At 36.0% G+C, this 26,611-nt stretch overlaps 1 protein-coding gene across 5 annotated transcripts in view; it reads left to right on the forward strand.

Annotated features, from left to right (window-relative positions):
- Positions 1-26,611, forward strand: part of ATP2B2 (ATPase plasma membrane Ca2+ transporting 2) — a 431,184-nt gene that overhangs the window by 44,723 nt on the left and 359,850 nt on the right. For all 5 annotated transcript variants that reach the window (XM_074836607.1, XM_074836605.1, XM_074836606.1 and 2 more), the window contains exon 3: positions 3,911-3,979. The gene's annotated coding sequence lies outside the window, so the exon portion shown is untranslated. The remainder of the gene's footprint in view (positions 1-3,910; positions 3,980-26,611) is intronic.

The following is a 26,611-nucleotide window of genomic DNA, read 5'->3' on the forward strand; positions in this document are numbered from 1 at the left end:
TTCCATCCACTAGTACCCCCAAGTCCTCCTCCTCAGGGCTGCTCTCAATCCAACCCTTGCCCAGCCTGGATTTGAGCTTGGGATTGCCCTGACCCATGTGCAGGACTTTGCACTTGGCCTTGTTGAACTCCGTGAGGTTCACATGGTCCCACCTCTCCAGCCTGTCCAGGTCCCTCTGGATGGCACATCCCTGCCCTCCAGTGTGTCGCCCACACCACACAGCTTGGTGTTGTTGGCTCAGTCCCACTGGCCACGTCACCAACAAAGATGTTAAACAGTGCCAGTCCCAATCCTGACCCCTGAGGAACGGCGCTTGTCACCGCTCTACACTTAGACATGGAGCCATTGACCGCAACTCTTTGAGTGAGACCATTGAGCCAATTCCTTATCCACCAAGTGGTCCATCCATCAAACCCATGTCTCTCCAATTTAGAGACACAAGGGTGTTGTGTGGGACAGTGTCAGATACTTTGCACAAGTCCAGGTAGATGACGTCAGTTGCTCTTCCCTTGTCCATCAACACTGTAACCCCGTTGTAGAAGGCCACCAAATTTGTCAGGCATGATTTGCCCTTAGTGAAGCCACGTTGGCTGTCACCAATCACCTCCTTATTTTCCATGTGCCCTAGCAGAGTTTCTAGGAGGATCTGATCCATCATCTTGCCGGGCACAGAGGTGAGACTGACTGGCCTGTAGTTACCCGGGTCTTCCTTTTTTCCCTTTTTAAAAATGGGAGTTATGTTTCCCCTTTTCCAGTCAGTGGGAACTTCACTGGACTGCCATGACTTCTCAAATATGATGGATGGTGGCTTAGCCACTTCATCTGCCAGTTCCCTCGGGACCTGCGGATACGGGTCTAAATTAAGTCTGTAGAATGCGTAAGACTTCCCAAGGAGCATTTTACTGTTTTGCTAAAATGATAGAGCATATTGTTTGTTTTTTAATTTTTAAGAGGATTTATAGATTTATTTTTGTAACAGTTATTCTGCTTTGTTATTCCGAGATTTGGCTGAGTTCCAGTTTTATGGCTGTCAGTGTTGTTTTTTAATTCATTAACGTGTCACAAGTACATGACAGACATCTCACTAGGTTTGTTTTTGATTCACCTGGTTATTTTTAAGTAGTATTTTCTGTGATACTCACTTGCAACAAAGATAATAACAACTAACTAGTTAATGGAAATAAAATGTTTTGTGTTACAGTTATGTCATCTCTTTTCTATCATACTGATGGTTTTGTTTTCTTCTGTTCATTGTTAGCTTTTCTCCAAAGGAAAATAATTTTAAGTGTAATTATAAACCACAGTTTTCTCATGAAAATACACAGCTTGCTACGTATTAGTATATATGATTTTATGCAAACTCTGTAAGCAGTGTTGTGTAGCAATTTCTTGATTTTTTTTTTTTTTTTTCCTGAAGAGATTTTTCCAGCAGTAAAAATTTAAATTATTTTCTCACTTTATTTTTCTGGTTGCCATGTTCGTTTTTATCTATTACAAATATGTTCATTTAATAATTACTATTTTTTCCAAAACAGTATAACAGAAGCTGTTTTTGGCAGTTAACTTGCTTTTTTGAGAGATCTGTTTTTGAATAGTTCATTTTCCTTTGCCTTAGGCTAAAGAATTAATTTTGGTATGATGGGGTGAGGAGTCATTTGCTTAGACTGTTGTTCTGTTGAAAGAGGTTATGAAGCAATGAAAGACGGTCAATTTGGAGCAAGAGGAAAATAAAAAATTGTGCTGTATCTCAGAGCTTCTTCCTTGTAAAGCTCTGTAATATATAGTATCTGTAACATGGTATTAAAAACTGGGAGTTTGAGATGAGTCCCTGACTTAAATGGAAGAAACCATCGTGCTTTGGTAAAGGGAATGGGGGAGACTCATGGTCTCTTGTGATTAGTCAGTAATGGTGACACATGGCCACATGATCTGAGATAATAAAATGTCTTTCTCTGAAAGGCAGAGGTTTTTATAGGTAAAACATGCAGTGACATGCGTGATGCTTTCTTCTTCCTCTTATGTTGCTGTTCAAGTGCTTGTGTCTTAACGTTGTATTCTGCTTTGCATCTTCAAGAGCTGTATTTCATTTTTAGCGCTGAGAGTGACTGATAAAACCAAATTTCTTTCAAATGAAGCCTGTCCTCATGGGCAAACAGTACTTCTGATACTTCTGCAATAAGAACTAACACCAATACTCTGTGCATGCAATAGTTCTTCTTTTGCTATGTTACAGTAGATGTGATTTTTTTGTTGTTAAGTCACAAATGTAGGTTTACCTGAGCTCACAGTTCTTTTGAATGCTCACTTTTCATTGAAGCTCTTGATTTTATCCACCATTTTCTGAATGAGCCTCCAAATAATTTCGTTATGCTGTTTGCTTTTTCCATTTAATTTCAGTGTTGAAAAAATAGAGATTTTTCAGACATCATTAAAGCCTCTGACTCCATGAAATTTTAACAGATGTGATACTTGAGAGGCTCTGTAGTGGGCCAGTATCAGGCAATACTTTTTAAGACCTGCATTATTATTCAGTAATTAAAAATTCACAGGATTGAAAAGATACCTTTGTAAATATTTTATTCTCTTTTTTTTTTTTTTTATTTTCTGTTTTTTTCCCTACAAGAATTTTTAAGACGGTAATACCTTTTATGTAAGATTGCTGGCAACTATGGGATGATTTTCTGTGGACAATACTTGTGGTGAGGTAGGCAGTTAGAGACAAGTATTTAAGGAAATGGCTTAGCATGTTGGATTGTTTCACAAGGTGCACATGGTCATATTTTTTTTGAGAAAGAAGAAAGAAAGGAATACTTGTAGTTATATGCATATCTTTTTTGTGGTATTTTGTTGAGATACTGGGAAAGCTTTAGCACTGAGTGGAGTTAGGAACTGTTGGAAGAAAATGCATAACATTAAAATAAAATGTAATTGATCAACATACTGCTAACTCTTTTTTGACATGTAAATGGCTGAAGTACTGTGCATTGTTTGCCTCATTTCCGCTGCTTTATTGCTTCTGTTTCTACCACAGAATATTGAATATGCTTGGGCTTTGGACATTTGTATAAAAATCTTCATCTTTTTCTTATGTTCCACTGCTAAGTTTTTCATATTTTGTGTGTACTGTTAAAAAGCTATTTTAACATAGATTCTTTTGTGATGGTAAAGCTAGTGTATGCAGTTTTGTGTTCAGTAAGTATTTAGCCATAGTGTTGTCAATGCCAAAGTCAGCTGTGGTTTGAACACCTACAATTCTAATTCACAAGCCAGTAAATTTCCAGCTCGTTTACACTTAGTGTGTTGTGTCACTGGAGAAGTTGGATTGTCTTTCTTGTTTAGAGTTTTGCTAGTTCTAGCTTTAGCATCATCATCTTGTTCCTTGTTGCTTTGTTGATTTTGATACTTGGTTAAGTCTGTTTAGGACAGTACCAAATTCTGAACTAAATTCTCCTCTACTTGTGCTTTTGAGATTAAAAAATAATACTTGTTTAAAAAAAATTTTTTTTGGATATCACTTGGAAATGCTACTAAATAAAAACTTCTTACACATGCAACTGAATGTATCACTGTATGCAATCGAATGTATCACCGTATGCAACTGAATCTATCACCGTATGCAAATGTAAGACTTGCACAATATGTATCTATATTGAAATAAACTTGCTTTTAAATTGGCAGAGAACATCTATCTACAGAACTCCAAGTGATGTTTCCCCTTGCTGTGAAAAGATTATGTCAGGTCTCTTTTTTCATCCATGGGAGTTGACTGTATCCTGATAACTAATTTTAGGAGAAAATTAAAGCTAGCTGGGCCAAATATTGGGGGTCTGAAAAAAAGGTGTGGTGTTTGTTTTTTTTTTTTTTCCTCTTAGTTTTCGCTGTTTGACAAGCTCTTTCCTTCTGCTTACAGCCTTCTAGTCCAGTTTTGCCTTCTGCTGTTGTCTTTCTGCTATTCAAGAGTCTTCAGATTTCTTCCCAGGTGATGATTTCTAACTTACAGCTATGTTAGTTTTTGACTGACTCACAGTAATCACTGTTGTAGTACATAACTCAAAATGTTTTACTTTCTGACCTCATGTCTTAGATTTTGACTGAGTCATCTGCTTTTACTATTTCATGTATAAAAAACATTTCTTCAAAATCTCCTGTAGAAAACAACACGTGTATAGAAACTTTCTGAAAATATACGTGAAGTGTAGCAAGTATGGCAAGACAGTGGTTTAAAATCTTTCTTCACAAAGCTCATTTGTAAAAACACAGAATAGAAAAGACTTCTTATGAATGGAAAAGACTGAAGAGGAGTGGACGTGTATGTTAGATCAGTAGATACGCCATCTCATCCCTTGTCAAAATCTACTTCTTTTTGTAAAGCATAGTATAAGTTAAAAAATGAATGTGGGTGAATAATGCTCTATCAGATGTGAATAACAAATGGTATTTTCAACAGTGTATTAGAGTCAGGAGTAGTGAGATGGGACAGAGTTTATAGTAACGGAACGATGTACGAAAATTCTAGTAAAATTTTAAGGATGATCTTTTCGGTTATTTCTCTCCTGTTCCCCTAGAAAAAAAAATAATCTCTTGTAGCAGTGGAGCAGCATATGAAGGAATTGATATGGTATCTTCTCAGAGAAGAGAGCTTGTTGTATTAACAGTACATATATTTCAGCTGAACAATTTATTTAAGCAGTTTTCTTCCTGGAAATGTCAAGTTTTAGTAGTAGTACATTTTGGGGACAGTAACTGAAACTTAAGGTAATTGTGCTACAAAGATGCTTGTTTCTTTATTCCTAAATGTACATGGATAAATCCTTAAAGGAGACTTAAAGAAAGACATCTTTGATTAATGCATGCTTTAGCTAGGATCTTATGTTTTAGTCAATGTTGCATTTGTGGTTGTCTCTCTGGCCTGTATGAACTGTAAAAATTGTAGATGAACCTGAGGAAAATTGTTATGTTAGGGATCCTGGTTTTATTTTGGAAAGTAGCATTCTAGTTTGGAGAGCAGCTGTGAGAGAAGCACTGTAAATGACAGGTTAGTGAAACTTTGTCTTCCACATGCTCCACTTACGTTCTGTTTTCCTTAGGTCACCATATACTTAGTGCTTGAAGTGGCACGTACGTGTTAGCTGTCCATTTCTGAAAATGAACGTTAACACAGTAAACTTTTTTTTAAATGTACGTGATTCATTTGCATAAGGATTTCAGGTGGCAAGAGATTGTCAGAATCTCTTTCTTGGTGTTCAAAGCAGCTTTTCCTTGAATTAGAGTGTCGAAATCCCAGGTGTTTGTTTTTCCCTTACAGTTTAGGTCTGTGGAGATTGGATCTTTGATATTCTGGATTTTCTCCTTCACATGGAACAGCAAGGCACTATTTTAGGAGTACTGAGGGGAATGTGTGGTACTCGTAAAGCTATTATTGAGTAAGGAGGGAAATTATTTTAGAAAGCTGATGAGGCAAACTGATAGAAATTGAGTTAGCACACAACATATAGAGAAAAGCTGGTCAATCGAGAGAAAATGGAGAAAGTACCTTTTAAAAAATTTAAAAAAAAAAATTTGTTTGTTTAGTTGTAATACCTGTGTTGTCAAATACTAAATGTTTTTTTCCAGGAGATCTTGCACCCTTGAGTAAAGCAGTGACAGAAGAATGCAGAATAAAATTGAAATGTTTATAATGTTCTTGTGAATTTTGGCCTAGTATTTCTTTCCTTGTTAATCCCTCAAATCCCCCTAATAAACAAATTTAATGTGTTTTTTTAGGGTAGTAGGGGTTTTTTTAATTGAGAGGATCTTTTTACTGCTTTTGTTGAATCTACCTCAGCCAGAAGAGGTAATGCTAGCTGTTTTATGGAATTGTTTTTTGAAACTGTATATTCTGACAAAATAAATATTCAGGAGGCAATGTGATTTTATATATAGGCAAGTTATTCAGTTGTATAATCATGAAGATTTTTTTTTTTTAGTTGATTTCTTGGTAAAAAAATTCTAGTAACTGCTGTGGGATGTGGATATGCTCTATAGTAAGGACTTCCTATTAGACCTTCGTATTGGTGAATGTAGAAAGCAATGTTTGTTCTGACAACGGATTTGTGTCTGTATGAAAGATGTACTGAATTGTTCTCATTGTGCTTCTGTTCCTCTGAACCTATTCATGTTTCAATAATAAGAAAGGCATTGTGAGAGCCAAACACTTTCATGCCAACATAACAATATTTGAAGAAGATAATCAAATCTGTTTGTTCTGCTTTACTGCTTTCACTTTGTCTGCAAATCAGGTCTTCATTATGAAGCAAGATGGTGTCTGGAACATTATCTGTAAAGAGGTAAAAAAAAAAAAAAAAAAAAAAGCCAGAATAGATCTGGGACTAAAGAATCAGTGGAATTGATTTTGACTAGCTGGAATATTCTTGGATGTGCAGTGTATTCTGTGTGTTCATGGGTGGTTGTGTGCCATTGCTGGTCTCCTGCAGATTATGGCTGTCATCTAGAAAAGAAACATACTGAAATCTTGACATATGAATATGTCTTTTTATATATATAAATATATATATATAAGTTTTGTTTTATTTGGACTTACACTTCACAGGAAAACTGAGATGTTAATCTTTCTTATTCTAGTTCTTTCATGAAAAATAATGATACCTCTGCTTTGTCTGTAGATGCAGAATTGTTACATAAACAGTGCTGTAATAATGATTACTGAAACCCTCTGCAGAGAAGAACCAGAAAAATTGTTTATATGGCAAAAAGAGTAGAAGTGACGGTGAAGTACTAAGAGACAGCCTTTGCTAACAGTATAACTGCTTCTGGCATGTTCTTGGTGTTTTTTGGGTTTGGGTTTTTTTGTGGGTTTTGTGGTTGTTGTTGGTCCTTCAGCCTTTAATTATCACATGATCCATTATTTTGAGTGCTAAATGAAAGCTATTAATAAAAAAGGGCCAGAGCATTTTCATGAACAAGAAAGCAAATAAAACATGCTTACAGGACACCCTTCTCTATCCTAATTTGAAAGTTGTCTTTAATTCTGATGGGCAAATGGAAAGATACATGTAGAGAGAGGTGGATTAGTTTGTTTTCTGAAGGCTTAAGATGCTGTTTTTTCCATGAAATTTAATGCAGTATGAGGCCTTTCATAACAAGAAGTACTTGCAGCCACTGACACTTTGAATAAAATAGTATTGAAATTCATTTGGCTTTTTATACTGGAGTTGAAAGAGGGCCTCTTACTAGGTAGGGGTTATTTTGTGAGGAGGGAAAAAAAAAATCCAAACAACCAACAAAAAACCCCAGGCTAAGCAACCTAATACCCAGCTGTAACCTGCTGCTGGAGCACATAGCTTTGCAGTTCATGAAGCTGTTTGGAAGGAGTAATGATGATAATGATAGTATCAAATTACTGATTGATTTTTGAATATTTTTTTCAAAGTCAGCTGCTTAATTATTTTTGAAAATTAGAAATTTTTTTTAGTGCTGACTTTTTACAGTAGTGCCCTGCATGATTCAATATGTTAACCACAGCCTGAAAAAGCAGCTAAAGACATGCTTAGCATTAGCTTATCTCATATAATTAAATGCTTTGTTGGATTATAGCCAGACTGTTGACCATGGTGTGGAACTGCCCTATTGCATGGCGCACAAATATCTGAGTATTTTGCACTCATTTGTATTTTGTATTTTTTTTATGCTAACAGTCCTCTAATGCTCGTATCTTTTGGGGACTTTGTGGAAGATTATAGTAGATCTCTGGAAAGCTGGACAAATAATTTATGATGTCTTAGTAAATGCCAGTTAATATTTGTGCTGTTAACATCTGTTACATTCATTTTAATTTCTAATCTCCAACTATCTTGGAAAGGAAAGATATCAATAATTGTTGCTGAAATCTGATTCTTAAACTTCACATTGGATGAGGTTGATGTTCACATGTAAATGGCTAAAAGCCACAAAATAGTCTGGCTTTATAGACTAAGAGTATTGAACAACTCAAGAAAAAGACCCAACAGTCTGTTACAGGAACATTTTAAAACTTCTTATCGTATTTACTTTGATCCAAACTATAATAGTGCTTTAGTAAAATAAAACTGGAGACTAGGGATGGGGAGGGATTTCTTTATTTCCTGCAAATGCTCCCTAAAATAGTCAAACTTGTAGCATCAAGATGAGACGTTAGCTAGTGTAAAAGGATTGGAGATTCAAAGAGGGGGTTTGACAGTACTGGAATATCTGCTGGACGTTAACCAAAGGCCCTATACAGTTATTTCCAAATGTGGTAGTAAATTCCAGTATAGTAGTTTCTTTTCAGTATTTGACAATTAATTGTTTCAGATTTCACAAAACTAAGTGGAAGTTTAAATATATTGTATAAGGCGTGCCACGTAATGTCTATTGAAAAGCCTGAGATGGCAGGTGAAAAAGGGAAAATAAATAAAAATTAAAGGGGGTGATTAAGATTTTGTTACTGTGAAAATGACTGTGCGTTTTGCCACTAATTTTCCTGAATTCAGCACTTGAAGTTCTTTAACTACAATATCAAGTATTTATTTTTTTGTGTTTTCATTACAGTCGTAATGTATCAAAAAATCTTTGATGTAGAATTTTTACCTGGGGAGACTTTCATATCAGTTGTTTAGTCTCTTGAGAGAGTTTAGCTTTTCCGTAGCGTGTATATTAAAAACTGACTACAAAAAGCCACGAGGGCATGCTGTGATGTGCCCTCTCCGCTTACCCTGCACGGGGGAGTGCTTGCCACAGCAGCTGAACTCCAGCGGTTTTTGTGTCCTCTTGTGTTCTTGTTTTGTGTGTGTGCATATTTCCTGGGACATTATGATGGATACGCAAAAGTTGAATGGAATCTACAAACTGTAACTTCTAGTTAGTCGGCATTTTAGTGAATACAGTAACTGGGATTTTAGGATAGTTGTTTGAATGGAATATTTACTCAGCTTATTAGAAGATGAATGATTATTTGAACTGAACTTTCTCTCTGTGTTTCAAAGTTTCATAAAGCACTTAATGATTACTGGTATGGCCATTAAATCAAGATGATTTCAGTAGATGAAAGGGTATGTTTTTCAATTACTTTATTTAGACTGCTTTCAGCTGAGAACTATAATGTTGCTGAATGTATAACTTGTAGTATATTATTTTTTTGGATTTTAAGATTACGGTTAACACATCTTCATTTTTATTCTGTGATCGGTATTTGATTAGTGTTCTTAAATGGCAGATTTGCTAACTAGTAGATCAGTTGCACCGATAGGCACTTGAATAATTCCTTTGGTGTTAAGGTGCAGGTGTGTTGACCTTTCAGCCTTTTAAGGCATGAAACAGTGCAGATGCCTGGTGTGTTTAATAGCTGTATGAGTACAGCTCATTTTTTTAACCTTGGCTCTGTGTGAAACTGGAGCGCACTGCAGCTGTGCCACAGCAGTTGTGTTGCAGTGGTGTAAATCATGCCCTGAAGCCTGGATTGTGAGGGAACTATATATAGGAAAGGGAAGGAAGGACCAGAGATGTGAGGTAAAACCATGTGTGTTTGTGTATCATGAGGATGAAGTGGGCAATTTTTTGTGGGGATTTTTTTCTCCTAATTACTTCTAAAAAGAAGGAAAAAGTAAGTGTAATTTGGAATTTAATTTGACGAAACATTCCCTAAAAGAACAGTAAGTTTTGAACATGTAGCTATGATGTACTGCAAGAATAAATGTTAGACTAAACTTTCATTTTTAGCTGTGTGATGCTAAATTATTCATCTGCTACTGAAAGATATTAGAAACAATAGGTTTAATGAAACTATCAACTACATCTTAAGAAAATGAAGAAGTTTTCTCACATGCTTCTGAAATAGGGCTGAGAAACAGAATATATAGTCCAAAAGTTTAGTATACAACAAGGAGTCAGAGATGATAAGGTAAATTAAAAGGATTATTTTTATGTTTGGAATGAGCAATAATGTATTGCTGATCATTTCTGTTTGCTTTCTGTTTTCTTCCAGAATTTAACCTGTAATACAGACTAAGTACTGAAGAACACCCTCTCCCCCCGTTATGTTTTCTTTCAAAATTTTTATGATACTCTCAGCAATTGCTCGTTCTCAAAATTGCATAAACTGAGGACCTGACCTTTCCTAAGTAAGCATTTGTTTGTATCAGTTAGATCATGTTTTCTGTTTTGTTTTCCACATTAGTCTTTAAGTCACCATATTTCTGACAAACCAGTAGGACTAGATTTTTCTTAAGAGCTTTGTGGCTTGTGCTAATTTGAAACAATGAGTTTATCAACACTGTGTGATTGACAACGCTAATACAGATTATTTTTTGGTAATACATTAAATTCTTTCACACTCTCCCCCCCCCCGCCCCCTTCTCTTTTAAAGGAAAACTATGTGGTGATTTAGAAAAGAGATCAACACTGTTTAACTTCCTGTGAAAGTCTAGGCTACTTTAGTTTTTATTAAGCTAATTGCTACTCTTCTGATTGGGTTCCAGGCCACTTGTACCATGACTTTAGTAAGCTGAATTATACCCTCCTCCAAGGAAAGAGGCCTCTAGTCTGCTAGAGAAACTGATTCCTTTTAAGGTGTTTTTTGTTGGTTTTTTTTTTTTTTTTCTTAAAATTGCTTTGGGAAACCTGTGAGTTCCTGTGTGTTCTCAAAGGTTCTTAACTTGCATGCTATTTTGAGTGATGTCATGTGATTATTTTTTTTGATACAACATTATTAGATAATACCTTCTTCTATCTTCATCTCTTTCTGTCAGAGAATCAGACACACAAAGTGTGAGTTTTGAGCTCGTTTCAGTCTGATAGAATTATTTAATTTTTTTTAAATCCTAAGTTGTAAAGCACTGTGAAAAAATATTAATAGTCACTTAGTTTGTTCCAGAAAATGAAAATGTTATTAATTTTATGTGGAATCTATTTATTTGTAGAACTACTGAGATTTAGGTTTCTTAAATGACCACTCATAGAGGTTGTTTGTATAGACTTTGGGACTGTAGAAGATGTGGAAAGGTTAGGGGTTTTAATCACGCTACTAGCTGTCTGTGGTAATGAATTAACTTGAATCTCTTGTACACTGAAAATGAGGTTTATGTTTCAAGAACTGCTCAATTGTGGAGTAGGTAATGAACTGAGCAATTGTAAAATAAGTATCTAAAAAACCCCCCTTTCATTCTGATAAACCTGCAGTTCACGTGTTGTCAGGCCAGTGATTGTACACTTATTGTAACTATATCATATGTGAATAAAAAAAAATGTCCTTGGTTTAAAGAGCTGCACTTGCCAGAAAGGAAAAAGTAGTCCATTTATTGCTTCTGGATGGATTCTGAGGTTTTACTTATTATAATAACAATAGGGGACCCTCCCCTCCCCCCTCGCCACGTTCGTTCTAGTTCATAAAAGAAAGAATATTATAATGACAACCTTACCAGCATTTCAAATACCTAGAGTTGAGTTAGTTTGAGCGGTAGGAGCTGATAAGCAGTTCTGGAGGTATGCCAGCAAGAGATCTTTTTTTCCCCTTTCTCTTTCTGCCCCCCCCCCATCTGCTGTACCAGTGCTATCTCTGTGCTAGATAAAGGCCTTCCCCCACAGATCGATTATCTTCATCCCTGGAGAGAAGCAGCCAAATCCATTAATTATTCCTATTTCTTTTGCCAGGGAAAGCAAGTCTAGTAGTCAGAAAAGCAACGTATTTTAAAATTTATTTTTAATAAATTCATTCATCATATTATTTTAAGAGGTTATTAATGTTCTATTTATTTCTGACTGACCTCTTTAATGTTAGCTTCTTTTAAAACATTCATCGAAATATACCTAGTGCTATTAAGTGGAACGGGTTGTTAGGCATTGGAATGGGCTGCCCAGGGAGGTGGTGGACTCCCCATCCCTGGAGGTGTTTAAGAGTAGAGTTGACATAGCGCTGAGGGATCTGGTGTAGTTGGGAACTGTCAATGTTAGGTTCATGGTTGAACTGGATGATCTTCAAGGTCTTTTCCAACCTAGACGATTCTGTGATTCTGTGATTTTGTTCTTTCCTTAGTGTGCATTTAGAACCATTTCTGTGCTCACAGACCTTGTATTTGACATTACTGAATGTTGCTGGGATCACGCTACCACACTGGTAGGGATATACTGAGAGAATTTGGCATTAGTAGATTAGTCTTATTAGAGGAAAGTCAGGGAATCTTTTTTTTTTTTTTTTAAAAATTTCTGAAACAGGAATTATTCGTGAAGGTGAAGTGTTATATAGAGGGAGATGTGTATGGTTACTTTGTTTTATTGTTTTAAATATGGAAGAAATAAACTAACACCCATTTTCTTTAAGGCTTTATAGACATCTTATGATATTTTTCCTTAGAAAAACCTGTTCATTTACTACTGCATTTTGATAGTCACTTTTCCTGATATGCCTTTGCAGTTGGTGGATGAAAATAATAAAATGCACTACATTATAACTTGCCATAGCTAAATGGCTGATGTTCACCAGTGGAGCAAGGTTTATGTTTGTTTCTGTCAAGAGGGAAAAATGTGGCTATGGTTGTTGTAATATGGTAATGTTGACCTTTTACTGACCACTGTATCAAACTTTTTTTCATGATCAAAATCAAAGCAAGCTTTGCAGCAACAGAATCTGCTACTTGTGCTGAGAACCTTTAGCCTGCTGCCAACACTGCAGTCTAGGTGGAGGAGGTTGCAGAGCTATGCAGTTTATAGATCTATCCATCTATCTGTAATATATTTTTATATACATATGTATGCCATTCTTTCAGTAAGTAAAAATAACTTTTTCTGATTTAATTTTTTTCATCTAAGAGATATGTTTGATCTAGTCTGTCATAATTAAGCTTATCTTCTGGCGGACCATGTTAAGCCAAATGATTGATTGTACTCTGAGACTTGAGTGACAGCTGTGTGCAAACAATGGTTATATACTGTAATAAGAAAGTAGCGGTTGAGGAATTAATTCCTTGTATTTAATCTTGTTTTACTTAATAGTGCTTTTAATACTTAGTTCTAAATAAGACTGAAATATAAAATTGGTTTGGTCAACAAAAATTGCCTAGTGAGATTCTCTGCTTCTTGCTAAATTGTAGGTTTGTCAGCTCATCCCCATGAAACACAAAGCATTTCTATCCTGTCTCCTACAGAAGATATTTTGGAGATCTCTGAGAGCAACAGTTGGTAGCCCTCCACAAAATACAGTGAAAGGTGAATGTTAAATCCAAAATGGCAGTATGGAGCTCCCAGAAACAGGGTTAGTGACTAGTAATAACATGGCCACTTTCCATCTCATCTGTAAGGACGAGTGTTCTGACCCATCCCTAGAGCTTGTGATGAAGCTACCAAGAAGTTACAGCTTGAGCAAAAGTAGATATAGAACATTACCTGTCTCTAGTGTCCTGCAGCACTCTTGATTGACTTCATCTTCCTGAAACTCAATGAGATGTTCCTAAAATACGTGAGAAACCGTACTATGTCAACACTGCAACAGCTGCCAAGGTGTGGTAGTGTTTTTTCTCCTAACTAGAGGTTGCATACATTTTATAATTTGCATTAATTCTGCATCTTTTAAAAGTTGCCATTATATAACAGTTTTCACACTTTGCCATGCAAACTATAGTCAGAAATTATTCAAGGCCACACTTACTCCTGTTGCAGAGAAAGCTGTATTAAGATCTTCAACTTTACAATGCCCAAGGTTGCTGAGGTGGTGTTATGTAGTGTTATGGTTTCATATTATTCTGGTAACTTTTTGTAGAAGTAGATGCCAAGAGAGACATTCATGTAATGTATATGTTCTTTTTCTGATATTTAGTGAAGAGTGGTTAACAATATCATATAGAGGGTTATGTAGACTAACTGAACTGAGCGGGAACTTGAATGTAGTGCTGTGTGGTATTTATCATAGAATCACAGAATACCAGGTTGGGGGGACATCAGGGATCATCTGATCCAGCCCTTCTTGGCAAAAGGCAGTGAGTATTTTCTAAAGGTTCAATACAAGTGAAGATTGTTTATCTTCTACTGTCTTTCTTGAGGGACTGTTTTGAACATGTTTCTGCTTCTTTTGTACATACCGTACTGCCTTCTGTGTTCATCAAAACAGGTGATGAGGAATGGCTCAGTTCATCCTGCCTACACAGCCCTTCCTTTAAATTAAAATTCAGCCGACTCTCTCTGCTTTCTGTATGATTTGTATAAATGACTGACTTCAATTTGACCTCCTGGAGTGTGAAGGGATTTCAGATTTCAGTTAAATGTTGTAAGATGCTGTCTTTCCTCAAGTGTATAGGGAGTGGGAACCTATGAACCGTTTCTATTGGAGAAACACCTGTTTGAGCTCAAACATAGAGCTGGGTGTGACAGGTCTCAGCTTCTTCTCTGTTAAGCATAAAATGAAAATAGTGGTAGACATAATAGTTCTAAGAAGCTATCTGGTATGAAGGCAGCCATTTATTATACCTATTATAATTATAAACCTGAACTTTGATATAATTTTAGCAAAATAGTCTCCTACTTAGATCCTCTGGATGTGTTCTCTGGAGACTTGAAGCACATCATTTCTTAATACTTTTTCAGGTACTGCTTCCAGTGTGCAGCCCTCATGAAGATGTGTTACTGACTGATCCCATTTAGGTTGTAGTGACTCTGAGGGTAGGAGAAAAGGAGTGAAGTGCAGTGTCAGCTCTGCAAAGGCCAAGGGAGGGACTTCACTTTAACTGAGACATTGCAGAGACTTACTGAGTGACAGGAGGGGAACGCCCTAAGCAGGTGGTCAAAGTTGAGGTAAGTAGGATAGCTTTGTTTAGTAAGGAATTTACAGAGGTAATTCAGTGAGCCAGGTCAGCTGAACATTTTCAAGTGAAGGGACAGAGGTCAGAAGGAGTCCTAGCTCCAGGCTGTGAAGCCTACAAGTTACAAATGGACATGCTCAGGAGGGCATGGAAGTGGAGAAAAGACTGTCACTGATGGTTGTTCAAAGGAGAAGGACACTAGATAAAAACATCATTCACTTCTTCTGGTAGAATATTGAATAGCTCATAAAGCTCATAAAATGAGAGTTAAAGGATGCATCCTTATGTGGATAGACAGTGTCTTCTGTTTGTTAATGATTTTGTTTGCATGTTGAGATGGTCCTGCCTTTGTCAGAAGGAAGACTAAAATTACAAGCTGATTTCCATTTTAAAGGGAGAGGTAGAGGACATAGAAACTAAGTGAAACTCTTGGGAGCTTACCCAAGACAAAGAATTGGAAAGCTGATTCCATAAAGAGTAAGAAGTTGTGACCTTGGTCACCTAGAAACCAATCTGGTAGAAAAATACCAAATCTGGAAAGATATTTTTTTTTTTCACAGAAGAGGTACTTTAAAAAAACCCAAACAAATGTCTTTTTGTTTTTTACTAGCTATAAAGGTTGTAATTTAAAAAAAAAAAAATTATTTATTTAAAAAAAATGATTTATTTTCTATCCAAGTTTGATGAGTGAGGGGAAGAAAGGGAGAAGTTTTCCAGGTGGCTGTCTTTAGAAATAAGCAAGTAGACTAGACTGTCTCTAATCAGAGAACAATAGGTAGGACTCATTGGTTTCTGTCAACATACGTAGCACGTATCGCAATAAAGGTGAAAAGTACAGGAAAGAGGCATGTGCTGCAGTTCAGATTACCTATATGGAGTCAGCTGAACAGAGTTAAATTCAGCAGTGAAACATGCTGAAGTTTAGGTGAAGTTTTGAGAAATTTCTTTCAGTATGAGAAACCGAAAGGAAACACATAAAATTGTTGGGTACCAATCTAAAGATATGCAAATACCATAGAAACAAAAGAGGACACCACGTAGATGTTTGGGCACTTCAATATTAAGAAAACCAATCTGTAGGAAAAGAACATAGGTCCAGATATACACAACTGTGTAATGCAGCCATCCATAACTGCTTGATGTGGTCAGAGGTGAAAGTAGGGTAGGCCTTGTTAAGGTGACAGCAGTGATTAATGGCTTAATGGCTGTAATGGCAGCTGGGAGAGAGCACAGCAGGTAATGTTTCCTAAGAGGAATGGTAATTTAGACAGATCAGGTCTCCTAAGTTAATTGGGAGATATATTTCTTATAGTTCTTTAAAATAAGAAAGATGAAAACATACAAGATTCGAAAATTTTTTCCCCCACACCTTTTCTGACACTTGCTTACAAGAAATTTGCTGTGAGACATGCTAAATCTGAGCCAAAGTGAGAAAACAGATTATATAGGTAAAATGTATGGTGCTAGAGAACAGAGAACTTCTGGCACTGCCTCAGCAAAAGAATGAGTTGTGTTTACCAAAATTCATCAGATAACACCAGTCTTCTGCCACTTTTGAATTCTATCATTATCAACAAATTCTGTAAACATGTCTGAGCATAAATTGTGAGAGTGTGACAAGGGTTGTCTTGGAATAGCTCTGTAACCTGTTGACCACAAGAAATAGAGCTCACTGTGCTTGATCTGACTTCTAGTTCCTGCTGGTCTGTGATGACATGGTACATACAGTTGCTTTGGAGAGAACTGCAGTGATGAAAGGAGGTTCCAGGTTCCTTAGTATGTGAAACAGTGGCTGCTTGTTATCATCAAGGAAATGGGGAAAGCTTCTGAGAGCAACTGGTTCAAACAGATTGCATTTGTTTGCCTATGTGTTCTACTGCCATATGCTGCAAAGAAATTTAATTGTGTAGTAATCTCTGCTTTTTCAGTTAGATATGTTTGGTTTATGCTTTGTGTTCAAATAATTTACTTAAAGCTTTTCAGACATTTAGAAAAACTATTTGATAAATAGTTGCTCTTACTGCTCTCTGGACTGTACAGACATGTATGGAAAGATGTACCCCTGTTAAGCATTAAATACAGCACCTGTGCCATCACAACTAATTTCTAAGTGGCCGAAAGAGAGAATATGTTGACCAACATAAAGTCATCTAAGGTTTTTAATCTGTTTAAAAGTTACAGAATGTTCTTACCTGACTTCCTATTAGATTGTGAATGATGGTGAATTGAAAAGGAACCTGTGGTTGTTGGATGACAGTGCCTGTAGTAGAGCTGGCAGTATTTATTTTTAGTATTCACTGTGGTAGATGTACATGGAGAATATTTTGGTGAAATATTATAAGGAGGTATTTGGAATCTGAAAGCTTTTTTCAAATTTAGTTTGAGTCTTTAATTTCAAAGCAGTCAGAAATAGGTGCAGCATATTTTTCTACGTCCCTCTGATACTTATTCTTCGGTTTAATCAGGTAGAACTTTTCATATCCTAGGGATATCTAATGTGATGGATTGATTTGTTTTGACTTTCTTAGCTGTAACTCTTCTCTGAGAGTGCTTCAGATTCAATGAGAGGTAAATAATGTTTAGAATGGTATAGAGGAATGTCACTTTTATGAACATTTTGATTTTCCTCTGGGTTTATCCTTTGCACCTGGAATCTGATTGACCACCTCTGGTCTGCAGAATTTGCCTTGTTGAGAGTTCTTCAGTTTATCTTCCTTGACTGCTTGAGATGTAATTGCATAAATAATTCTATATTAATTAAGATAATCTAAAACAAATAGCTGCAAAACACACTACATCAGGTAAACTTATTTTCACCAATCTCTTTTTAAAGGATTGTAAAATACTATTTTTAAAAGAAGATTTTTCTGTCTGTTTTTCCTCCACGTTCTAAAATTGGGAGATATTTTAAAGACTTGGCAAATTTCCCAGATATTTTATTTAAAATCAAGAAAAAAGGTTTAAATTCCTTTCTCTAGAATGTTGTTTAACTTTTGTGTTAAAATTCAGCTGGGTTTTTTTTGGATACGGAGAATGCTGAAACCTTCTATTCATCAATATGAAAGAAAGTTTTCCTGTTTTACAGATAAAAATATATTTTGTGTACTGCCTTTACTTACATATGAAGTGTTAATTGGAGGTTATAATTTGATCTGCATATTTATGATAGGCATTTAGATATAGCAGTGATGAATGCTAAAGAGTAAGCACACACACAGATGATGATGTGAAGGCTTTTGACATTGTTCTCTGTTACATTTTCTTTCCACTGTTTTTTGAAAGTATCTTTTTTCTGTAGAGCAGCAGTGAAGGCTGACTTGCTGTTATTGTGTATTAGTTGGAAAAAGCTTGGTGTTACTGGAATACTGGGGGAAGTATCTTGGATTTGACAGAATGAGCAATAACAGGGTTACAGGTGTTGGTGATTTTTCTTCTGTGAACAATAGAGAATGATGCATCTGACTAGAGAGATGCTGACAAGCACATAATTTGTATATCTTTCTATATATTTCCAGTCACACTGAAGAAAAAAAGAGTCTTTTCACCTGGAGTATGCTGTGTGGATTAATTTGTTTAATGTGAGCCTAGTTCAGTAGTTCTAAAAAACTCATCTTGTGATGTGAAAGATTGCCACCATTTTAGTCCTCTAAATTGAGATGGTACTGAAGATAATACATATGGAATTCATTTACTGCAGTTGATTAAAATAAACTATTTTGGGAGGTTTTTTCTTAGGCTTACAAAAACTCTTCTATCATTTAACTAACTTCAGTGCTTGGTACTGTATTTTGCTAAGATTTCTTTAGTGCCATCTTCTGTTTTTGTCCGCTAACAAATCCTCTTAAAATCTGAGAAAAGTGCCTGTAATCTTCCTTACCCTTTCCAAATATATATTCTAGTACTTATACCATTTGGGATTTTGTAACCTAAACTCAGCCACTGGTATTATTGTCTGACAATGTTACCCAAGCAAGAGATAATAGGAAACTTTTGTACTTAGAGATTTACTTGGTTCAATATTTATTTTCAAGTAATGAGTTCATGTAAAGTCACCATGTGCACCTTTGAAGAAGAAAATGCAAAATTCTTAATTTGGATAGGATTATCCAAAAACTGTTTACTGAAAAGATAACTAACTTGGAGGGTAATTGGAATTATGACTCTTTTTTAAAAAATGAAATATATTTCAGCTGTCAAGCTTTGTAATAAAACCATAACAGTGAGGATTATGGGATAACAGGTTCACTTAAATATGTGCTCTGTTGCTGTACTGACCAGCTATAGTGATTTAATCTGTTGAGTTAAATCAGAAGCTGTCAGATGCAATTACAGATTTACCAGCACTGGTGGAAAACTGGGTTAAAGTGCAATAATTTCTATATGCTTTGTCCCACAAGTTACATTTATGTGCATGATATCATGCCATGGGCCTATCCGTACTAATAAACTTGTTTGTACATTTTGTAAAGCATCAAGTTACCTGCAGATGCACAACAGAGGTGTTACTTAGATTAAGTTTAACAGTTTGTGACAGTTTCTACCCTCTTGTGTATGGAGTGTCTATATTTTTTTGTTTGTTTTACATGAGATTGTGAGCCTTTGTTATTTTAAGGCATCACTATCTCTGTCTACTCTGTTACATTCTTTGATGATATTACTCTTTGCACTCGTATTCTAAGATTTTTTTTCTTCCTGGACAAAGATTGTAGAGGCCAGCAAAAGATGCTCACCAGGAAAAAGAAGCTATAAGAATAATTTTATATGTATGTTATTACTACAGCTATTAAAAGTTTAATTTCCAGCGCTAGCATAAAATTAAAGAAGTTATGATTAAGTACGCTACTATGCATTTTTATAGTCTCTTATTGCTTGGTATGGCTTCAACAAAGTTTAATTCTGTATATTAATGCAGTCAGTCATTTGTATGACAAGTCTTATCAAAAAGCAGAAAGACTTGTCTAGATGTTCTTGTTACTCTCTTTTATAAAGCTGATAAATTATGCATTTAAAACTAGATTATTCTTGGAAGTTAGAACTTTCCTTGTCTTTCATATGTTTTAAGAAACCAGTACTAAACATTTTCCTACTTAAATTTCATAACGTGTTTTGTGTTTAATGTTATGTACTGATTTCCTAAGATGATTTAGACATTACTATACCTACTGCATCTGATTATGTAATTCGTTATCTCAAACTTACTTTTAAAAATGCAGGCATTGTGTTTACCTTCCTCCTGGTTACCACCGTGCTGTCTGCGCATGCCTGAAAGAGATGGGTCCTTTTTGTGCTATGCACAAAGTTTCGTTCAGTCCCCCAGTTGAAACTAATTTAGTTGTAGGCTTATCCATTCATTGAATCTAAACATTCTGGCTCCAAAACCTGTGTGAAGGAATGTGTTTGTATGCTGTTTTTCTCCCGGATGTAGAAAGGGGAAAACTTGTCTTTTTTTGATACCGTCTTGTCAGACTGACCCTTCCTCTTTTGCTTTTACTGGAACCCATTTCCCTGCACAAGCTCAAGTCACATCTAGTTCATGCTGAGACATACAGATTGTGGTTTTTGATGAAAATTTTTGGAATTAGATGGTGTTTGAACTGAAATATTTCAGGGTGAGAGGCCAGCAATATTTTATCAGGAAAATCTTGAATGTAGAGTTTCTTTCCAGCTCTCTGACAAGGATTAGAGTTACAGGATTTAAATTGAGACAACCTTTTTTGCCTCCATTAATTTTAATTTACTTTTCCTTCCTTCATTATCAATGAAATTAGAGGGGCTTTGCTGCATTTAGTTTAGATACTTATTTCTGTTCACAGCTTGTCATTTCAAAGTGTCAAATATTTACTTGTGTCATGTTTGACTGTAGTACCAGGCTTTGTGTGTAATTTGTATTTGTGTATAATTTGCACCTGATTCTTTGATGCTGTCAGAATGTAATCTGATCTGTGCTTTCCCCCTACTCTTGCTTTTTACCCTTTAGACTGCAGATCATTTGCTGTCATTCACTTTGCTTCACTGGGATGCGAAGAAACGTGCAGAATTATTAGTGAAGACTGTGGGGTATTTGTGCCTTATGTATGCAGTACCTTAAACAAGAGAACTGGAACCTAGCCTGAACTTGGCCAGTTCCTGAGAAGAAAATGTTTGCCTTGTAAGAAAAGAATATTTTCTTTAGCTTGATGTGCAACAGTTTTTTAAGATTCTACCTGTTAATGATTGCCATTTTTTATCTCTGATTTTTGCAATGTTATGATGAACTGAGAGGTGGTCCGTAAAGTCAGTTTTCACCTTGTGTTGACTACAGGAGTAAATTTAAACATCTGAGATATTAATGCAACTTGGACTGCATAACTTGGTTTCTCCTAGACATCTATGTCTGGATTTCTGGGAGGAGGATTTGGGAAAGTTTTGAGTGCTTATATATGTCAAAATCGGGTTTCAAGCCTTCCATTTTTCTCCATCCTGTAGGTTCAAATCTCTCACTGATACTCAGCTTTCATTTACTTACTAAACGAGTAAAGCTGTAAATATTTGGATGGCTGACCTTGGGCATCAAATTCTGTCTTTAAGCACCAAAGGGGGAGTACATTTTTCTGAAGTTTTCAGCATCAAATTTGATCTGTTTTTTGGATACAATGGTGACAATTGTGGCTTGCAATGACTGTGTATGTGGAAGTATTTGAGCAACAATGAAACATAGATGGAGGTTTTAAAGAAACTCATAACTTGAGTCCTTAACAAGCTTAATGATTCGATATTCAGCATACTGGTTTTCTTCGGAGACAGTTCAGTATCTGCAAGTTTATTACTTTCTGCTTTGAATTTTGAATTACTTTCAGTCATCATCAGAAGGTTTATTAATTCTTTTTTTGGGGCGTGGTGATGCCTTCTTACTCTGTTTTCTGTGTCTGTGCTTATTTCAATACAATTCTTAAATTTTAAAAACTTTCAAAGTATGTTAGGGTTATATTCAAGTTAAGCTAAATATGCTATTATCACAGTTTCTGCTGTGAAGCTGTGGGAGGGATCATAAAATACTAGTTTGTAGTCAATCACGTATTAGATGATTTTTATCCTGAAAATCTGTTCAGAGGCATTTCTTTCTTTTCCTCTTCTTTCTGAGAGTCTAGAAGAGAAACTCCTAAAATATTTTGCGTACTTCTGGGAATTTCATGCAGCTGAAAATAATGATTGATGGAAAGGAGCACAGTTGTGAGAAACAGTTTAATTGTTCCTTATGTTGAGTTATCTGCTTAACCAATACATGCTCGCCCTGTGGTCTTTAGGCTTACTGGACTAATCCCTCTTCCTAGATTGGCGTGTGGTGACAATTGCTTGGGTTTCCATTTTCAGTATTTGTAGTGTCACAAAAACAAACTGTGGCTTTTTCCACTGAATTTTCACTAATGACCCCCAGCCAGAATCCATTACTAATGGAGAATATGGCTTTCTCACCTGTTGTGCAGAGTGGACCACAGGCATTTACATCACCTGTGCTCAGGACCAGCTGATGTCCCTTGCTGGGACACCTGTATATAATTTATGCTTATGTATGTGTATAAATCTTTTAATGAGTTAGAAACCAAGAACTCTTGATTTGCTCCATACCAGCAACTTTACCAGTATACTGCATTTTAAAATCTATATTCCAGAATATGAACCTTAAGCAAACTGATTTTTCTCAGTAACAGACTCCTGACAGGTACTGGCTAAAAGCCAGATCCTGTATCCACCCAGAAGGAACCAGAAAAGGCATATGTTTCTAGAGATTGTTTAGTAGCTGTCATGATGATATAGAACATGAATTAATCCACAGATTTTTTTTTAAAATATGTTCTAGACAAATACTGCATCTCTTTAAACCTTTTTACATCAGGATAAATTTCATTTAATTCTAATTATTTATATTATAAACCCATTGCTGATAATAAATACTTCCCTTCTGCATAGAAATCCAACTTCACAGGCTAAAATTGACATAAATCATAAATACTATTTCTTTTAATAAATTTTCAAAAATTGTGGAGACCCCAGTATGGTTTCCATAGCATGGAAAATCCGCTTAGACACTACTTTGGAACCAAATGAATTTCTAAGTGGAGATTGCTCTCTGAGATAGGTGGTGGTTTGTATGTAATATGCATTGAGTAGATGACATTGCACCACCATTGATAGAAATGTTTGCCTTAAGGTTAACTGATAATTTAAAATAATGGTTTGAACTGTCTGGTTTTTGTGAATACAGATGGAATTCCAGCTTCATTCGTAGCAACAGTTATGCTGTATTTCTTTTTTCCTGAGAATGAGACTATAGTCTTTTTTACATTGGGGAGGATCTGAGAGAGTTAAGAAGTCTATCATAATTTTAAAATACTCCATAGTATTTAGTAAATGATTTGTAACTAATGTACAAGCGATAGAGGGCTCTAGGCTGTAAATTCAGAAGTCAGATGCGTGTGTGCAAAATGTGGGCAGGAGAGAGACATCTCTCATTTTTGTCTTTGATAAATTGCTTGAAGTGCCAAACTCTGCTTAAATAGCTACAGCTATATCCCACTGCTGGGAAAGTTTAGATGGTGGATCTATAGCATCTTGACAGATCCACTTATAGATGCTTTTGTAAATGAATTAACTTGTTGCAGTGGTGCTCTTTCCTGAAATTTCTGTCTATTGGGCAGTTTATCTGAGCAAAGGATAAAGTCTATGGTGTTAAAAGGTCTGTAAATACCATCTGTGCTATTTTAAGTTTTGGTGTTTGGTTGGTTTTGCTGGAGAACAGCGATATGAGCAGGTGAAGAGAGACTATGAGTTGTTCTGACCCATCACTCTAAATAATTACAAACCTTCCTGATCTTTGACAGTACTAACTTTATTAATTTGGATACTTAGGTCCTTGTATTTTCAGCTTGTAAGTAGGTCAGGAAAAATAAATTCTCTGTTACTGTTGGTCATTGGTAGCTTGTGTTAATCATTAAATTTGTCTTGATTTTATAAATTCAAGATACCTCTAGAAAAACCTAAGTGTGTGTTTTTCACCTGGGTTGCTGGGGACCTTTTGCTGTAGAGCCTAGTAGGGAATTACTGCAGGATAATATCTTCAACAAAAGAAATTGTGTGTGCCTGTCAGCTTGCCAAAAGGAAGGAACTGAAATTTCATATAGTCAATGTAATGTAAATAGCTCTAGACTTCTTAATGTTTGACAAAAGGCAAAGTTAACATATTAGAGACACTTAACTGACAGTGTGTTGTTCTGAGTTAAATAGTGATTTGCTTCAAAATTAGGTTCAACAGTTTTGGTTCTCTACAAGCTGTTAATTGACTTCAGAAAACTATTCTCCAATTAAAGCGGATGGAGATGGAAATTGGGACTTTTCTCCATGACCGCTGTCTGGTCAAACCAGAATGATTTCTATCTTTAGGTCTATAAAGAAGGAGGTGTATCTTTCTTCTAGGGAGTGAGAGAAAAGAACAGATGATTTGGAGAAAGCTGAAGCATGTAATATCTCCTTTTTTTCTTAGCCTATTCTGAAGAGATTATCTGTTATCAGACGCTTTATGTAATTTCAAAATAGTAGTGCATGCCTAAAGAAAAGAACATGCTAGAAAATATTTAGGTAATTTAGATGAATTCAACTTGGTTAGGCCCAATGAAAATACTTTCTTTGCTATTTAAGGAATTCTTTGAAGTAATATATGATTTACTGCCATTTGACATAGAGAATTTGTTAGAAGGAAAAATTCCCAGAGAATTGGATGGTGTGTGTGTGGGTGAGAAGCAATATTGCTTTTCTTTGTAGGAGGGTAAAGAGGGCCTAACTGGATATTTGGGAAGATGTCAGAATGGATTTTTAAAAAATGAGTTTGACAGTACATAGAGGACAGATTTCATTAAATAGTTGACAGATTTTACTGAGAACTCACCTACCTTATGGCTTTGAAAGGCTAGCTGGAATATCAGAAGAGGGACAACACACAAATGTGGCTTCAGTAGGGCATTTGACATGGTCTAATACGACATTTTCATAAGAAAAATCTGATCTAGGTGAAATGACTGCAGAACAATTAAGCATTTTCAGGGGAACTGCCAGCTTAGAAGAATATTCAGAGTTATAAGTTATTCGCTAACAAGAATATGTTCTGTGCCTGATTCTTCTGTGTAATTTTTTTATTAACAGGTTGATGCTACAGTAGAAAAACACATAAAACTTTAGTGCTTCCAGGACATATGGGGATGCACGCATTCTGCGGGACAGTACCAGAATTAAAATTGATGTTTGCAAATAGGTGAAATTAATCAAAAACTTTGAATAACAAATAAAAAAGAAAATGTATGAATTACTAATAAAAGTTAAAATCAAAAGTACAAACCTAAAATAAGAGATAATTTGGTTAGTAGGCGGAGAGGGAATTAGGGTTAGGGTATGGTGTAGGATTACAGTGGACTATGAACACAGCAGCATGGTGTCTTATAAAATTTTATATCTGGGATGTTTAGAGTTATCCTTTGTAATATGCATGAGTTCTGAACTCACCCTCATAGTTCGTGAAGACTCACTTAGCTAGCTTCTACTTTTGAGCACTGCCCTTTAAAAAAGTGGAAGAGAAGGGAAAGCAAAGGACAAATTGTGGAGAGTACAGTGGATAAGGGAAGAATAAAATGTTTGGGGAAGGTGATCTGTGAGAAAAAAAACCCCTGAAGGAATTGGAAGAGAAAACTATCAGCTGGCAGCATGATTCTTTAAATACAAGGTTTCTGAAAAGGGGATAGCGATCTGTTGTTCCCTGTGATCCAAGAAGCATAGCACAAAAAGTCATCGTCAGATAAGTTCGCAACAGATTTAAATGGGGTAGTGGTGGGGGGAGAGTTGAACTACACTTGAAGAATTGAAGCGCTGGAGTGGGCGGTCTGTGGAGGCTGTGTGAAGGATTGTAAATGGGACTGGAGGCACATCGTCAGGCACACTCTCTAAGTCTGCTATATTCTGCCCAAGCTGTGGGAAAGGACTCTGAGGTTCCTTCCAGCCTGTCGTCTTTTTCAGGTAAGCAAATCTTGCTTCACACTTCCTGTGTGGCCCTTTTAGGTCACACGGTCTTAGTGAAGGGATTTAAGCGAAATGGAAGGTAATATTCCTTGATGAAGAGTATCCATCTGTTTCCCTGGTATGAAAAGACTGGTCTTAACAAATAGGGTTGTCATGTACCTTCTTGTAATGTCTCTGCTTGGGCATAATAGGAAAATCTGAGGCATGCTTTGAATTTTGCCCACTAGTATCTAGAATGTTCCTTGCAGCTTTGTGAAGTGCTATTGCACCCAGTAATTACTTTCATTGTTTTATTTTCAAAACTCAAACTGAGCTAACATGGGACAGCATATCCACATTGAAGTTTTTTTGAATAAGTTCATAATGCTGAGACTCTGCTGCTGTAGTCCCTTTGAGGACATTGAAAGGTCAGAGGGTTGAGTGCTGATATAATCTTAGATTTAAATGGATTGTTTCCAGATATTAGAATGACCAAAGGCAGCTTTGTCACTTTCCTTGGATCTTCCGAGCTTGGGATTTAAGCACTGAAGAACACTCAGACCCCTTCTGTCATCTAAAAGCTTAACAACTTCACGTAACTTTTAACCTGTATACCTCAGCTGCATATTTTTGAAGTCTAATTGTTTGAAGCTGTCAAAAGATGAAGAATTGATGTTATCTGTTGTGGGAAGGGGAAGAGTATAATTATGTACCACATAAAAGAACCAAGAAGTGTATTACACAGCATCAAAGCAAACTGCAATGCATTTTGGATATGAAAATTAGTTTGAGTA

The sequence above is a fragment of the Strix aluco genome, chromosome 11 (assembly GCF_031877795.1).
Source record: "Strix aluco isolate bStrAlu1 chromosome 11, bStrAlu1.hap1, whole genome shotgun sequence".
Classification (NCBI taxonomy): domain Eukaryota; kingdom Metazoa; phylum Chordata; class Aves; order Strigiformes; family Strigidae; genus Strix; species Strix aluco.